This window comes from Callithrix jacchus, chromosome 18 (assembly GCF_049354715.1).
Source record: "Callithrix jacchus isolate 240 chromosome 18, calJac240_pri, whole genome shotgun sequence".
NCBI classification, from domain to species: domain Eukaryota; kingdom Metazoa; phylum Chordata; class Mammalia; order Primates; family Cebidae; genus Callithrix; species Callithrix jacchus.
The window spans coordinates 40,323,091-40,338,908 of record NC_133519.1 but is presented as its reverse complement, the minus strand read 5'-3'; the positions used below and the strand labels follow the sequence as shown (position 1 = coordinate 40,338,908).

At 42.8% G+C, this 15,818-nt stretch overlaps 1 long non-coding RNA gene across 1 annotated transcript in view; it reads left to right on the top strand.

Annotated features, from left to right (window-relative positions):
• The window catches only part of LOC108588920 (uncharacterized), a 45,386-nt gene that overhangs the window by 12,123 nt on the left and 17,445 nt on the right, over window positions 1-15,818 (top strand). Inside the window, exon 3 of the long non-coding RNA XR_008477853.2 lies at window positions 5,305-5,410. This is a non-coding gene — a long non-coding RNA (uncharacterized LOC108588920). The remainder of the gene's footprint in view (window positions 1-5,304; window positions 5,411-15,818) is intronic.

Genomic DNA, 15,818 nt, shown 5'->3' with positions numbered 1-15,818 from the left:
CAAGTTTGAAGAAGGCAAATTAATTCAGAGCAATTTTCCTATTGAAGATAACCAGAAACTTTTTTTTTTTAATGAGCCCCAACAAGAGAGAAAAATTGCTGAACCAATCTGGAGGTTCAAAAAAGTAAACTGGAAGATAAGGCTGCTCTGTCCTGGGAGCATTTGGCCTGCTGAGGTGAGGAGCATTGCTGGTCAATCTCCCCATTTCAAGTTGAGGTACTGAAGAATGACCTTGAACTACATGAGGCTTCCTAGACACTTCAGTTTAGAATAATTCCAACTGCCTGGAAAAAGCAAATGTAAGTCCTTTCTCAATGAAGAATACATTTCTAGAAGCAATTTTGCACATACAACTATTAGCACATAATTTAAATATAGCCACATGAAGGCAGGCTCATGCCTACAATCCCAGCACTTTGGGAGGCCAAGGTGGGGAAATCACTTGAAGTTAGCACTTTGGGACCAGCCTGGGCAACATGGCAAAACCCCATCTCTACCAAAATTATAAAAATTAGCCATTCTCATAATCCAGTCTCAAAAAAATAAACACATAAAAATAAAAAAATAAAAAATAGCCACATGAAACAGAAACTATTACTAACAAAATAGAAGAAACAAGGACAGTAGAAACAGACCCACATGAAGTTTTACAGATCCACATAGAGTCTAACTATTTAAATAACCAAAAACTTTTTTTTAACAGTCCAGAGGTCTTTTATTTATTCTTTTTAAACACCTATTATGCCATGAATTCATAGGGAATAGGTTCCAGCAGCTCAGGCTCCTCCCCATTGGTTCTCACGAACTGTGCTTCTCTGGGTGGAGCAGGCTGGCACTTCAGTTGAACCCAGGTACCTTTCTCTTTGGCTTCTTTCTTTTTCTGATCATTTTCCTTCACACATTTCAGGAAGCGATCTCAGCTCTTAGAGTGCTTGATGTGCTCAACACGCACATTAATTCTCTTGGCAAGAATCTTGCCCTTAACTTGTTTGTTTACAACAATGCCAACAGCATGCTGGGTAACATTGTAGACTCTTCCAGTTTTGCCATGATAACATTTGTAGGGCATTCCTTTTTGAACAGCACCCATTCCCTTAATGTCTACATTATCACGTTTCTTATAGATTTGCATATGTGTGGCCAAAGAAACAGCTCCATGTTTTCTAAAAGGTAGAGAACATATATTGAGTGCCTTTTCTCTTTCCCTTTGTGTTCGTCATTGTGGCTAATTACTGGAAGATTCGCCAAATTACTGGAAGATTTTCGGTTCTGGCCGAAAGGCCAAAAACACTTTATGATATAAACATGTTGTGTCAGTCAGGTTTCCAACTAGGCACAGACGAAACCATCAAACTATGATAATGTGAGGGATAATATTATTCTTTAACAAAGAAATGTATTAATTGCTGGGACTATTAACAAGGAGAAGGCTCTACCACCTGTAGGCTTGAAGAGTTGCAGGGAGGGAGGAGCTATCAGAATCTAAAGAAGAGAATCTATGGTCAGGGAATGTGGCCAGCCCACAGTGACCCCACAGGAAGAGATCAGGTGGATCAGTACTGAATCTCACTTTCCTCCTTCCCTCTGGTCCTACTGGTACTTTTCTTTAGCCAAACACAGCTAGAAGCTAGAAGACAAGACAATTCATTGATACAGTCCATGCAGATCAGTTTCCTGGAGAGACAGCAGAGTGGAGAGGGTAAAGATAGAGCCACAGAGGTGAACAGAAGATATATAACATGTGCTGTTATTTTTTTCAAGAAAGTAAATGATTGAGGATTTAGACAGCAAGCTAGAAACTGCATAAAAGAGACAGAAGTTCTAGAATTAAAAAATATATAGTAATCAAAATTAAGAACTCAATGAATAAGTTTAGTAAATATTAAGACCCAACTGAAGAGAAAATTTGTGAAGTGGAAGATAGCTCAGAAGACAATCACAGAATAAAGCATGAAGAGGAAAAGAATGGAAAGTCTGCAAGAATGACTAGTGAGAAGATCTAATATACTTGGAGTTAGAGTATCAGCAGGCCAAGGAAAGAAATAATGGAAGCAAATCTGAAGTAGTGGTTTAGAAATTTTCAAAGTCCATGAAAGACAACTAGAGAAAAAGAGACAAATTACTTTCAAGAGAGCAACAGTAAGACTTAGAGCTGACTTCTCGGCAATGGAAGCCAAGAGGCAGTGAAATCACATCTTTAAAAGGCTGAAATAAAAAAGCTGCTCATCTAAAATGTTATGATCAAAATCTAAAAATCTATCAAAAATGAAGATTTTTTTAAGTTATTTTGTTTCATTTTGTTTTGAGGCAGGGTGTCTCTCTTTTTCCCAGGGAAGTAGGTCAAAGGGCACAAGCCTGCAGTTATGTTGGATGAACAAGTCTAGAAATATGATGTACAGCATGAGGACTAGTTAATGACATTATAGACTACAAATTTGCTAAGAGTAGATTTTAGCCCCCCGACCCCAACACACACACAACTATAGAAGGTGATAGATAGATTAATTTGCTTAACTATAAGTGATCATTTCACTATGGATATGTATATCAAGGCATATATACATAAGCATGGTATAAAACTTAAATATGTACAATAAAAAGGCACTGATGGGGATAAGACCCACTTCATTATGATAAAGTTGAATTCAACAGGAAAATATAATTCTAATTTTCTACATACTGCTAACATAGCCTCAAAATATACAGAAGAAAACAGAAAAACAAATTCACTATCACAGGTGGTAGACTTTTAACATACTTCTCACAGCAAATGATAAAACTGGCAGATAAAAATTATTAATCACATAGATTTGAACAACACAATCAAATATACTTGACCTAAAGGACCTTACAAGACATTCACACTATAATTGCAAGCTATACTTTTTTTTTCCCCAAACACACAAGGAAAATTCACAGAAATTTGCCATATGGTAGGTCATAAAGTAAGTCTCAATAAATTGCAAAATATTTAAGTAATACCAAGTATTTCCCGGGAAAAAGTGACAAAGAGATAATTTAAAAAATCCTCATATGCTTGAAAATTCAAAGAAATCACGATGGAAATTAGAATAAAAAATGTGAAAACATCATTTCCCCCCAAATCAATCTATAGACTCAATGCAATCTCCCTGCCACAACCAAAAAAAGAAAGAAAATAACAATAGTTTTTTAAAAATTTTTGTGGAAATTGACAAGCTGATTCTAAAGTTTTTATGGATATGCAAAGGGATACACATAACCAAGACATTCTTGAATAAACAAACTGGGAGGACGTGCTCTACTGGATATCAAAACTCATTAGTCTGGGCATGGGTAGCTCACTGCAACCTCTGTAATCCCAGCACTTTGAGAGGCTAAGGCGGGAGGATCATTTGAGGTCAGGACTTTGAGACCAGCCTGACCAACATGGTGAAACCCCATCTCTACTAAAAATACAAAAATTAGCCAGGTGTAGTGGTGCACGCCTGTAATATCAGCTACTTGGGTGGCTGAGGCACGAGAATCACTTGAACCTGGGAGGTGGAGGTTGCAGTGAGCCGAGATCGCACCACTGCACTCCACTCTGGGTGACAGAGTGAGATTCTGTCTCAGCAGCAACAACAACAACAACAAGACAAATGACAATGATTAAACTCTAGTGTTTAGGATTGACACACGGGTGGTAAAACTACAAAGACAAGCAAACAAGTGGCTTCTGCAAAAGTCAGGGCAGTTTTTCCTTTGAAGGGGGAGGAGGAGGGAATAACTGAAAGGCATCACAAGGGCCACGTCTAGGATTCTGGTAAGTCTAGTTCTTGATTTTACCTGGGTGTTTGCTTGGTGATAAACCACGGAGCTTGACATTTTTGTTTTGTTCAGTCTTTGGTAGGTGAGTTATATGGTTCACAATAAAAAAAGCTTTTACACACACACATTTAACGCCATACATACATTAAACCTAGCTTTGTGCCTGGCACAGAACAGATGCTCAGGAACACAAAAGTGCTTCTCTTTCACCATTCCTTTTTTCTTTCTAGCAGAGAAAAAAGAAAAATGTGAATTTTCATAAACACTTTCCTAGTACATGCACAATCTTTCTTGCTTTCTTGCAACAATCTCACTGTCATGGCAACTGCAATTAAAGGTGGAGCCTGTGGAGAGAAGGAGAGATAGGAGCACAACAGCCTGAACTGGATTACCTCTGTGCAAGAGGAAATTCTCACTGATAACTGAACTGCTGTAACCCAAAGCCTAAAGTACCCATTAATGAATAATATGTTGTTTGCTTTATATTTTATTTTCCCTTCCAAGACAGCATAGCAAAACCTTTGTTTAAACGCTGCTTCCCTTTACTGCAGGTTACAGTTAATCCTATAATCACTGGGTGAATGTTTATAGAGCCAGACATTCTTTGTGCGTCAGAGAAGCTAGAGGCCAGCAGTGGAGGTATTGTCTTGCAGGCGACTGCGATGCAGGAAGAATGTAGTTGGGTGGGGTTGGGTGACAGGCACAGCGGGCTGTGGGCTGCATGGATCCCGGGGCAGGCATGGTCCAGCAGGATGTCTGTGCCTGCTCTCATGCCTCAGCTCCTTCCCACAGTCACCTGACATGTTTGGAGCTGGGGTAAAGGCTAATGATACTTGGGGAGACAACTTCAGTTCTATCAGCTGAGAAATCAAAGACGTTCAAAAATCAAGGAGGTGCCAAAGACCACTTTCAAATGATTTCTGCCCCGGTTCCCCTGCTCCCCGAAACACACAACACTCGCCTGAAAATTACCAACTTGAAAAGAGATGAAATGATAGATTTCTGGGTCTGAAAATGATCAAGTCTAAAAGTCCAAAAATGGAAAGCACAAAGGACATTGGGGGCTTATTTTCAGCTGATATTGAAATTTTTCCTTGCAACCTCAAAGGAAATTCTACCTTTAGCAGAGATTTGTTCTGCAAGGGGGATTAGGCTAGAATTCCTTATGGACTGGGAAGGAGGTAGAAGACGGGGGAAGAGAATCAGGAAAGGACATCTGCGCCCCATGTTTTTAGACCTGTGGAATTAGGCAAGAGGTATTCTGCTGGTTTGGTGGAAGTGGGAATCTCTGAAGACCAGATTATGTATAATTAATTCACATAGTTATTGAGGACTTACAGTATGCCTGTGCTGTGCCAGCTGCAGGAGTTACACCGGAAAACCAGAGTGGCTGTGTCCCTCACCACATGAAGTCTATGAACAGAAGGGCAATGGGGCACATTGGTAGACTCCAACTGGGCCAGAGAATTTACAGGCTAAGATAACCTCCAGTTCCTTCATTTCTATTGTTTGCAGAAGTCTGGCGAAGGGAAACAAGGTGTGGAAAAACAAGAGAAGAAAGCTGTTGTACTTCTGCCTGTCTCCACAAGGACCCCACCTGTACGTAGGAAAGATGGACAAGGTAGGAAGTCCTAGCCAGAGCAATTAGGCAAGAGAAAAATAGGTCGGGCGGTGGGGAGGAGGGGCATCTCAGCAGAAAAAAGGAAGTCAAACAATCTCTGCCAATGATGTGGTCTTATACCTAGAAAACCCTAAAGACTCTTTCAAAACACTCCTTGATTTGATAGATGAATTTAGTAAAGTCTCGGGTTACAAAATCAGAGTATGCAAATCAGTGGTACTGATATGCACCATTAAAGACCAAGTTGAGAATCAAAGAACTCAATCCCACTTACAATAACTGCAAAAACAGGAACAAAAAACAAACCCTAAACACAAACATGAACTTAGAAATATACTTAACCAAGGAGGTGAAAGACCTCTACAAGGAGAACTACTAAACACTGATGAAATAAATCATAAATGGCTGGGTGTGGGTCCTCACACCTGTAATCCCAGCACTTTGGGAGGCTGAGGCAGGTGGATCACCTGAGGAGTTGGAGACCAGCCTGGCCAACATGGTAAAACCCTGTCTCTACTAAAAATATAAAAATTACCTGGGCATGGTGGCAGGTGCCTGTAATCCCACCTACTTGGAGGCTGAGGCACAAGAATCGCTTGAACCTGGGAGGTAGAGCTTGCAGTGAGCCGAGATCATGCCATTGCACTCCAGCCTGGGTGACAGAATGAAACTATGTCCCAAAAAGAAAAGAAAAGAAAAGAAATCATAAATGATACAAACAAATGGAAAAACGTCTCGTGCTCATAAATTGAAACAATATTATGAAAATGACCATGCTGCTCAAAGCAATCTACAGATTTAATGTAATTCCTATCAAACTACCAATATCATTTTTCACAGAATTAGAAAAAGTAATCCTAAAATGTATATGGAATCAAAAAAGAACTGGAATGGCCAAAGCAATCCTAGATAAAAAGAACCAATCTAGAGGCATCACATTACCCAACTTCAAATAATATTACAAGGATATAGCAACCAAAACAACATGGTATGCTATAAAGGTAGACATATAGACCAATGGAATAGAATAGAGAACACAGAAATAAAGTCAAATACAACCAACAACCGGTATGTGTTTTTGGATTTGTTGACATTTGACAAAGACCAACAAAGAAGACAAAAACACATACTATTTAAGAAATGGTGCTAGGAAAATTCTGTTGCCATATAAAGAATAAGGAAACTGGATCCCTATCTCTAACCACATACAAAAGTTGACTCAAGCTAAATAAGAGACTTAAATTTAAGACCTGAAACCATAAAAATTCTTGAAGAAAATCTAGGAAAACCTCTCTGGACATTGGCCTATGCAAAGAATTTATGACTAAGACCCTAAAAGCAAATGCAACAAAACAAAACCAAAATTCAGAACATGGAATATGATTCAACTAAAAAGCTTCTGCGCAGGAGCATAAATCATCAACAGAGTAAACAGATAACCTACAGGATGGGAGAAAGTATTGGCAAACTCTACATCTGACAGAGGACTAATATCCAAAAACCACAAGGAACTCAAATCAGCAAGGTAAAACAAAAACAGAAAGAAATCCCGTTACAAAGTGGCAAATGACGTGAACAAAGATTTTCAAAAGAAGATATACAAACGGCCAAATAACATGAAAAATGCTTGACTTTCTAATAATCAGGGAAATGCACATTAAAACCATGATGAGATACCACCTTACCCCAATCCGAATAACCATTATTAAAATATCAAAAAATCAGTAGATGTCAGTGCGGATGTGCTGAAAAGGGGATGCTTATGTACTATGGAGGGCAATGGAAATCATTACAACTTCTGTAGGAAACAGTACAGAGATTTCTCAAAGAACTAAAGTAGATCTGCCGTTCAGTCCAGCAGTCCCTACTGGGTATCTACCTAAAGGAGAAGTCATGATATCAAAAAGACACCTGCACATGTATATTTATAATAGCACATTTCACAATTGCAAAGATAGGGAATCAACCTAAGTGTATATCAAGTGGTGAGTGGATAAAGAAAATGTGTGGGGTGGCGTGTGTGCGTGTGGTGTGTGTGTGTGACCCTTGGCAATCTTCATTCCTTACTGATTCCTCATTAGCAAAGCAGCAAAAACCCTCATCACATCAATTCCAATCCCATTACTGTCATTATGTTTATTGCCAAATTTATGAGCATTACATTATAAGCATTGCTAACGTGTCCTCTGTAATCCTTCTATGTGACGCCATCTTCAATACTTACAAAATGCTTTTCACCAAATTAGAGCAAAGAGAACTTTAACATTTAGAGGGGGATATGTGGGGCTGTCTCCTTTCACAGAGCAAACTCATTGTTTCTACATAGGTTCTCACGGATGGTCCATTGGCACCTTGGGTAGGACCCTAGTCAGTGTGAAAAGCTGAGCAAAGCAGAGATTTTCTAAGCCCTGGAGTCTGGCAGGACTGCGGTACACAGATGTGCCGTGGTCACAGACTGCCGCATGGGGGGATTTTACTCTTCCAATGTGTAAGTCTTTTCGCCATTGAGTTGTAGAATTATTAAAGACCGGAATTGCCACTATTCCTTTTTATTTCTCCCTGGATGTCTAGAACAAATTCTGGGTGTTCACTAAATTCTTGTCCATAGAACAATTCAACAGATATCCACCAAATGTTTATTGGATGGATCCTGTGTGACAGGAACTGTGCTAAATAAACAGATGTTTTTAAAGGTCCAAGGAACTCCCAGGCAGGTGCTTTCTATGACAACACTGTTATCAAATGCTTTTCAAAATACAGCCCGTCAGATCTTGGTTTATTCCGAGAACAGCTGCACCCTTGAAGTGACAGGGGAGGGTGGCAATCTCCGCCTTCACACAGGCCAGCTCCAGCCCAGTGTCCGTTGTGGGTTGGGCCAGTCCTTGTCCGAGTGAATCATGGTCAGTTGCTGCCACAAGCTGTGTGGACCAGCAGGGGACCAAAGTCACTCAAAGACAAAGCTTAAGGGTTTTACTGGTTTGTTGTGAATCGAATTGCTTTTTGAAATTCTGGTAGTGAGAGGAGAAAGTACAGTGGGAGGGACCGGGTGTTAGAAAAACAGGTAGGGAGAGTCAAGTGAGGGGAGCATTTCAGAGTGACATCCAAATGGTGTCAAGTGTCCTCTTGAATGGTTGTACAGGTCAGAGCAGCACTTACAAACTTTGTCCCTTTGATAGAGGGAATGAAACAGAAAACTTGAATGTGGTTATCTTATCATGGCTGTTCTTAGAAAACAATCCTAGAAATGCCTTCTTTTGGCCAGCCTGGTTCTTGCCCCGCTTTCAGAGTTCTGACCTGTAGATACCTGAGCAGACCCAAGCGGGCTCTATGCAGACAGAACCGCCTCCTGTATGTACTTTCCAGGAAGTCAGGTGTTCAGAAACAAGGTACCGCGTCCTCTGAACCTGTACTGACGTCCTGAAAGCTGCTGCCAGGCCAGGGTCTTGCTATGCTGACCACAGATTTCCTGGAAAGCTGTTGTCCCGCCTGCAGAATGCCAGCAGAGTGGCTCTGCAGATTGCTCCTCTCTGGCCTCCTCTCTTTTTCCATGTCCCAGGGCGAAGTGGCCATGCAGCTGAAGCCTGTAGACATTGAATCTTTGCTATGACCCTCTTCTGCCCACAGTGATGACCTCCTGCTAGATCTCCGCAAGAATTCAGACCTTCCCTGAACCAGGATTAATTGTGGCATCGGCAGAAAGTTGAATCTCTATTCCCCAAAAGGAAGGAGAAAAAGGTCTTGTGGTACAGCAGCCGTGGCTCCCTGAATCAGATTGGCTTTGGAGAGAGCCAGGGGCCAGAAGGGACAGGGTGTGAGAATACCTCTCTTACACCCTAAGGGATGCCATGGTCAGGGATACCTTCCCTCCATAAGGCATGGAGAGATTAGAAAATTCTCCCTTGACCTCTCTGCTGCCTCAGAGGGTGACCATATTCCTCATCCTCTGCCACAATCCACTTCAGCAAAGGGCCACACTTCCTCCCCACCTTTCTCTGGGGCTATTTAGCCCAGAAACAAGACTATCAATGAAGTAACACAGCAAATTAAATTCCAGAGCTGGGAACCACAAAATCTCAAGAGTTAGAGAGCCTGTTGAGGCCATCTAGTGCTACCGCTCACAGATGCAAGCGAGCACGGCACCACCAGGCTGAAAGACAATCTTTTTTTTTTTTTTCTCTTCCTAATAAAAGAATTATGTTTCCCTTTCTCTAGGCTACAGATTCTCAGTGGCTTTAGGCATTCCCTATAAGATGTGACACCAGGTACATGGCCAGCCATGGTCTGGGGCATACAAAGATGAATAATACAGAACAACTGGCTAGACAAATAAGTCCAATGCCCCAGGTGCTCTATGGTGCCACGTGCCAAGTGCTGTGGGAAGTTCAGGGAAAGGTGCAGGGTGCCGCAGCAGGAAGGATTCTCAGAGTGCCTGATGTCTGAGCTGGGTGCCTGGAAGGAAGGATGAATGGGTTGTAGCAGATGAGCCAACAGGAAGAGAAACTAGACTGATTCATTCATTTCTTTCTTCCTTCATTCCTTTCTTCATTAACTCAACCAGTCTTTCCTGAGTACATGTTTTGTGGCAAGATCTGTCCAAACTAGAAAAAAAAAAAAGAGAGAGAAGCATTGTCCCTGCCTTCAGCTAGCTTGCAGTCTAGTTGTGATATAAGTAAGAAAAAAGTGAGGAATACATAGTGAGGTAAGGCAGGACCAACACAGGGAATTTAGGGGTTTTGAGAGCCCACAGAAGGCACTAACTCCACAAATGAAAGCATGGTGTGAGAACAAGTGTAGTAAGTTGGGGAACAGGGTGCTCAGAGCATGGAACCCAACAGGAGATTAGAGAAAAATGAGGCTGGAAAAGACAGAACATGAAGAGTCTTGAGTTTTATTCCTTAGGCAGTAGAGAAAAAAGCCTTGAAGACTTTAAGCAAGTGAGCGATGTGATCCTCTCACTTGTTTAAAGTCTTCAAGGCTTTTTTCTATTTTTGTCCAAGGAAGACAACTCTGGGGGCAGTGTGGGGAACTGGTAGGAGAGGCAAGAGGTGGAAGTGGGAAGACCAGGTTGCAGCGGTTTCCATGGGTCCTGATTTTTCTCCTGCATGTGCACCCCAGTATGTCAATTTCCCTCCTTAAGCATGATGCCAGAATGGAATAAAATATTCTAGGTGTGGACTGACTAGCACAGAATGCCATAAGATAGTTAATTATTATAGATGACCCTCTTATGTTATTGTTGTAGGGGAGGCTATATATTTTGGTAACATATCACAGTTCTGCTTCGTATGGAGCTTATTCTTAACATAAATTCCTGGGCCATGTTCTCATTTACTGTGGCCAAACACTGGTTCTCTCTCATCTGACATTTGGATATTCAGTTATTGGTACCAAAATGCAGGAATTCCCATTCGTTCTTGTTAAGTGTCATTTTGTTAGCTCTGTCCATTCATTGACTCCACCAGAATTATCTGGGATCCTGCATGTTTTGTCAGTGTATCTCTATCTTGCCTAGCTTTGCAACATCTGCAAGTTGAAATACTCCCATAATGCTCTTATTTCATCCAATTTTTCATCCAGGCCACAGAGAGGATGGAATATTCCATTTATAAATTCAATAAAGCTGCTTCATAAGACACCATATTGCCATCACGTTCAAAGATATCCGAAGAATTGAAGAATCTTTTCCACGCCCCCCCCCCCCCCCCGCCGCCCCGGCAAATACTGGACAAACGATGGCATTGTTCAGGACAATTTCTTTTTCTTTTCTTTTCTTTTCTTTTCTTTTCTTTTCTTTTTTTTGAGATGGAGTCTCGCTCTGTCACCCAGATTGGAGTGCATGGCTTGATCTCGGCTCACCGTAACCTCTGCCTCTCAGGTTCAAGTGATTCTCCTGCCTCAGCCTCCCGAGTAGCTGGGCTTACAGGCATACACCACCATGCCACGCTAATTTTTGTATTTTTAGTAGAGATGGGGTTTCACCATGTTGGTCAAACTGGTCTTGAACTCTTGACCTCGTGATCCACCTACTTTGGCCTCCCAAAGCGTTGAGATTACAGGCATGAACCACTGTGCCCCACCGTTTGGGACAATTTGTAAATAAAAGAATGTGCTTCATCTGGCAAAACCTGTTCTTGGTGACTCAGTCTCAAATCCTGGTCAGCACCACTTTCCAGGTGCTCATTCCTCCTCTTCTCCATGTCTTAACATTGGAATACACTTGGGCTTGGTCCTTGGACATCCTCTTTGTAAGTTACTTTAGTCTCTTGTTAATTTTAGCATGCTCATAGATGTACGCCTCCAAGCTTGGCCTCTTCCATGATCTCTAGGTGCATGAATCCAACCACCTGCCAGATTTCTCTTTGTGGATATAAAATGTAAATCTCAACTACAGCATTTCCAGAAACAAGCTCCTCATTTCTTCCTGTCCCCTAAATCTGTGTCCACACTCCTGTAGCCATCCCTTTTCAGTTAATGGCCATGCCGTCACTCCAGCTGATCAGGCCAGAATCCTGGGAATTAGCCTTGACTCCTCTCTTTCTCTCACATCCTCATTCAATCTATTAGCAAAATCCAGTTGCTTCTATCCAGAATTTGACTGCTTGTTAGACCATGTTTCAGCAGCCCCATAGCTACCAGACTGTTTGCAGTCATCATCACTGCAGTTTATCACAACAGGCCTGCTTGCTTCCACTGTAGCCTCCCTCAGTCTATTTGCAACACACAGGGAACCTGTTAAAACGAAAATCAGAGCGTGGCACTTCTCTGATCAATGGCTGCCATCTCTCCCTGGGTAACAGTGCTCCTTACAAGGGCCTTCGAATCCCTGCCTGACCTGGCCTCCTGCTGTCTCTCTGACCACCACCTTCTACCCTTCTCCCAGCTGGTTTCTCCACATGAGACACACTGGCCTCCTTGCTGTGCTGGAAACACACTGGTACACGTCCCTCTTGGGCTCTCTGCAGTCTCGCTTCCTTCTCCAGAGAGCCACTCATCTTTGGATTTTGCTAAAAGTTCTTCTTGTCACAAAGACTTTACCCAACTTCTCTCTTTGAAATGGTCAGCCTGTCATTCTAACGTTATGCATCCTCCCGCCCTGCGTGGTTTATCTGTGCTACCTGTTAGCAATAAACATCTGTTTCCTGATTTTTAAAAATTATATGTCTTCCTTTATTAGACCTACTACATGAAGAAGGCATGACTTTCTGTTTATTTGGTTCAGTGCTCGATCCCCAGGCCCCAGCGTAGAGCCTGACACATAGGTCCATAACAATATGTCAATCATAGAGTCGGAAGTGTTGCCTGGCACTGACAGCACTGAGAAAAATTCGCTTCTTACATTTGAAAATTGGAATGTTTTTGTTCCTCTACTTTCTAGACTTTCCTGCAGTTGCCGGGATATTTTATAGGTCACTCACAGAAGATCAGCTATGTCACAGTAGCAGCAGCAGCAGCAAGAGCTAACAGTTACTGAACACTGAATAGGTGTCTGCATCCTATTGAAATCCTTAAACAATCCTGTGAAGTAGGTAATATTTTATCTGCTTACCAGGCAGAAAAACGAAAGCACAGATTGATTAGGTAATTTTCCCAAAGTCACACAGCTAGCACGTGTCTGAGCCAAGACTCAAACTCAGGTCGTCCAGCTCCAGGGCTTATGCTCTTAAATGCCTACATCTACACTAATCTCTCCTAAAAACTCTTTAGAACTCTAATGTCATTCATTTGGGCTAGAATATTTCATTGAATTTGAGGAATACGTTTTCTTCTTGTACCCTCCTCATTCTTCGGAGATTCCAATGCCTTCTATTCAAAACTCCCTTTCTTTCCTTAAAATGATTCTCTTTGACAAAAAATTTGGAAACAAAATAAAAATGGATAGGAATGTTTCTTCTGTCACTCAGGAACATCCCACCATCCATTCCTAGGGACAGACCTAAGACTTCTTTGTTCTTCTGCTCTAACAAATCTTTAAAAAGGCTGCTGTGTTAATGTTTTTCTGATATCTTAGTTCAATATTCTTCACATGACTCTCCAGCTCTCCGTCAGTCTTTTCTATTTCTCCGTTGTTTTGGTCAATGGCCACTCTTGCTGCCTTCGTACATGTTTCCTTTAAGATTGAGCTCATCTGGGCCGGGCGCAGTGGCTCATGCCTGTAATCCCAGCACTTTTGGAGGCTGAGGCGGGTGGATCACAAGGTCAAGAGATCGAGACCATCCAGGTCAACATGGTGAAACCCCGTCTCTACTAAAAATACAAAACAATTAGCTGAGCATGGTGACGCGTGCCTGTAATCCCAGCTACTCAGGAGGCTGAGGCAGGAGAACTGCCTGAACCCAGGAGGCAGAGGTTGCGGTGAGCCGAGATCGCGCCATTGCACCCCAGCCTGGGTAACGAGAACGAAACTCCGTCTCAAAAAAAAAAAAAAAAAAAAGAAAGATTGAGCTCATCTGAGTTTCTTGGGTGGCCACTTGGCCTATTCATTTGCTCATGTTTATTAAGATGACCTTTCCAGATTTCTCGCACTCTTCTTCCATTTCAGGAGCAGCCGAGATCACACCGCTAGAACCTCCTTCTCCAACGCCCCTCAGGGGGCACTCCTATTTGGTTGATTCTACCACAGTCATGTTCCCTGTCCAGTGTGGAGGTGGTATTGGGAGGGGCTTTCCAGCAGGGGTAACATTTCCCAGTCCCATTTATGATGGCAGTGGCTGGTGGAGTTGTGGCCAGTGGAATGTAGGCAGGAGTGATATGTACTGCTCCCAGAACTAACCCAAAATGCCTCCCTGACTCTCCACACCCTCTGCCTCATCCGCTGGCCGGATGTCTACGCTGCAGCTAATTTTGGAAGCTGCGTGTTGCATATGGCAGTGCCTCCATCAGCCTGGGTACCTGAGTAACTCCTTTCCAGATTGTATTTTGCAGAGTAGGAAGTAAACTTCTCTGGATGAAGCAGGATTTGAGGATTTGCTTGGTATGATAGGTAGGATACTTTAACTAACACATGTCCTATGCCGATTTTTTCCATGAGCCTTACTGAAATCTCCTCTTCAGAGACGCTGCTCTCCTAACATCTGATCATTCAAACCCCAAAATTGGAGCCGACAAGTTCTTATCATTTATTATTTTATATTTGCTGTTACTTCTGGGGCTTGCAATGAGAGCAAAGATGGATTAACAGGCTTGTGGCCTGGAGATATGTGATGGGAATCTAGTTAGTCTTTGGGCCTCCACGTGGGGTTTTCATGGATTTCACGTTCACACTTCATCTGGGGTCTGAGACTACTGAGAGCAGGCTTCTCTTCCCACCACTGCTTGCTGTGTGGGAAAGTAGGTGTGTGTCCCCAAGAGCCTCATGGTCCCTTCACAAGTGATCCTTCCCCATCACACCAAGTCCACCCCGCAGTGTCCCTCACCAGACTTTCTGCTTCTGGGAGAGAGCACTGTCCAAGAAGCAAACAAAAAAATGAAGAAAGGTAGAGGCAGCTCGCTAAGCAGCTGGGTGGAGTAAGGGACTACCTGGACCCTATCAAGATGGGGAGAAGAGCAGGCAGGGAGAGGGTTGAGGGAGGGGCCCGTGATTGGTTCTTCCTGTGAGGGAGCCTGGGACACATGCCAGACTGTGCCAGAGACTTCATTCCACTCTTAGGCCAGGCCAAGAACCAGGCACTTGTCCCTCCTGCATCAGAGGCAGCAAGAAGCTGCTGGCAGCCATCACTGAGTGCTTGATCTGTGCTTTGTGCCACCTTTGCGCTGTGATGACAGTCCCAGCATTCCCAGGGCAGAAGGCTAGTAAAGGTGAAGTCCAGAGGGAGGAGAAAGCGGAACCAGGCTGGCCAGACCCTCAGCCATAGAAACTGCTTCCTAGAAGGCCCAGTTCAGGTGCAAAAGAGACCTCACCGTGGGGCTTTTTGGGACGTGTGTGTGGCCAGAAGCCCTGGAGCGGCTATTGGTTGTTTGATGTCAGCTTTATTTTTCCTGTATCAAATGGAAATGTGGCAACTAGTTTGTCCTATTTGGAAGTAAGGTTAAGTAACAATGAACACTTACTTCTGCAGCATGTGCTAAGTGCCAATCCCTGTTCTGAGTGCTTTACACAAATTAACTCAGTGAATCCATAAACAAATTATGTGAAGTGGATGGTATTCTAATCCCATTTTACAGATGAGAAAATTGAGGTCTATGGAGGTGAAATATCTTGTCTGGGATGCCACAGGTAGCTTGAGGGGGCATAAGGGGTTTAAAACCACAGAGTTCTGGCTCCTGAGTCCACGTGTTAGGACCCCAAAGAACAGGGCTGATCGACACTCACTGAGGGAGGGCAGGTGGAGGGAAAGGCCTGCATCTAGCCTGACACACGGTGGACACTAACTGCACCTCGCCTCTCCTCTTCCTGATGGTTGGTTGCCCT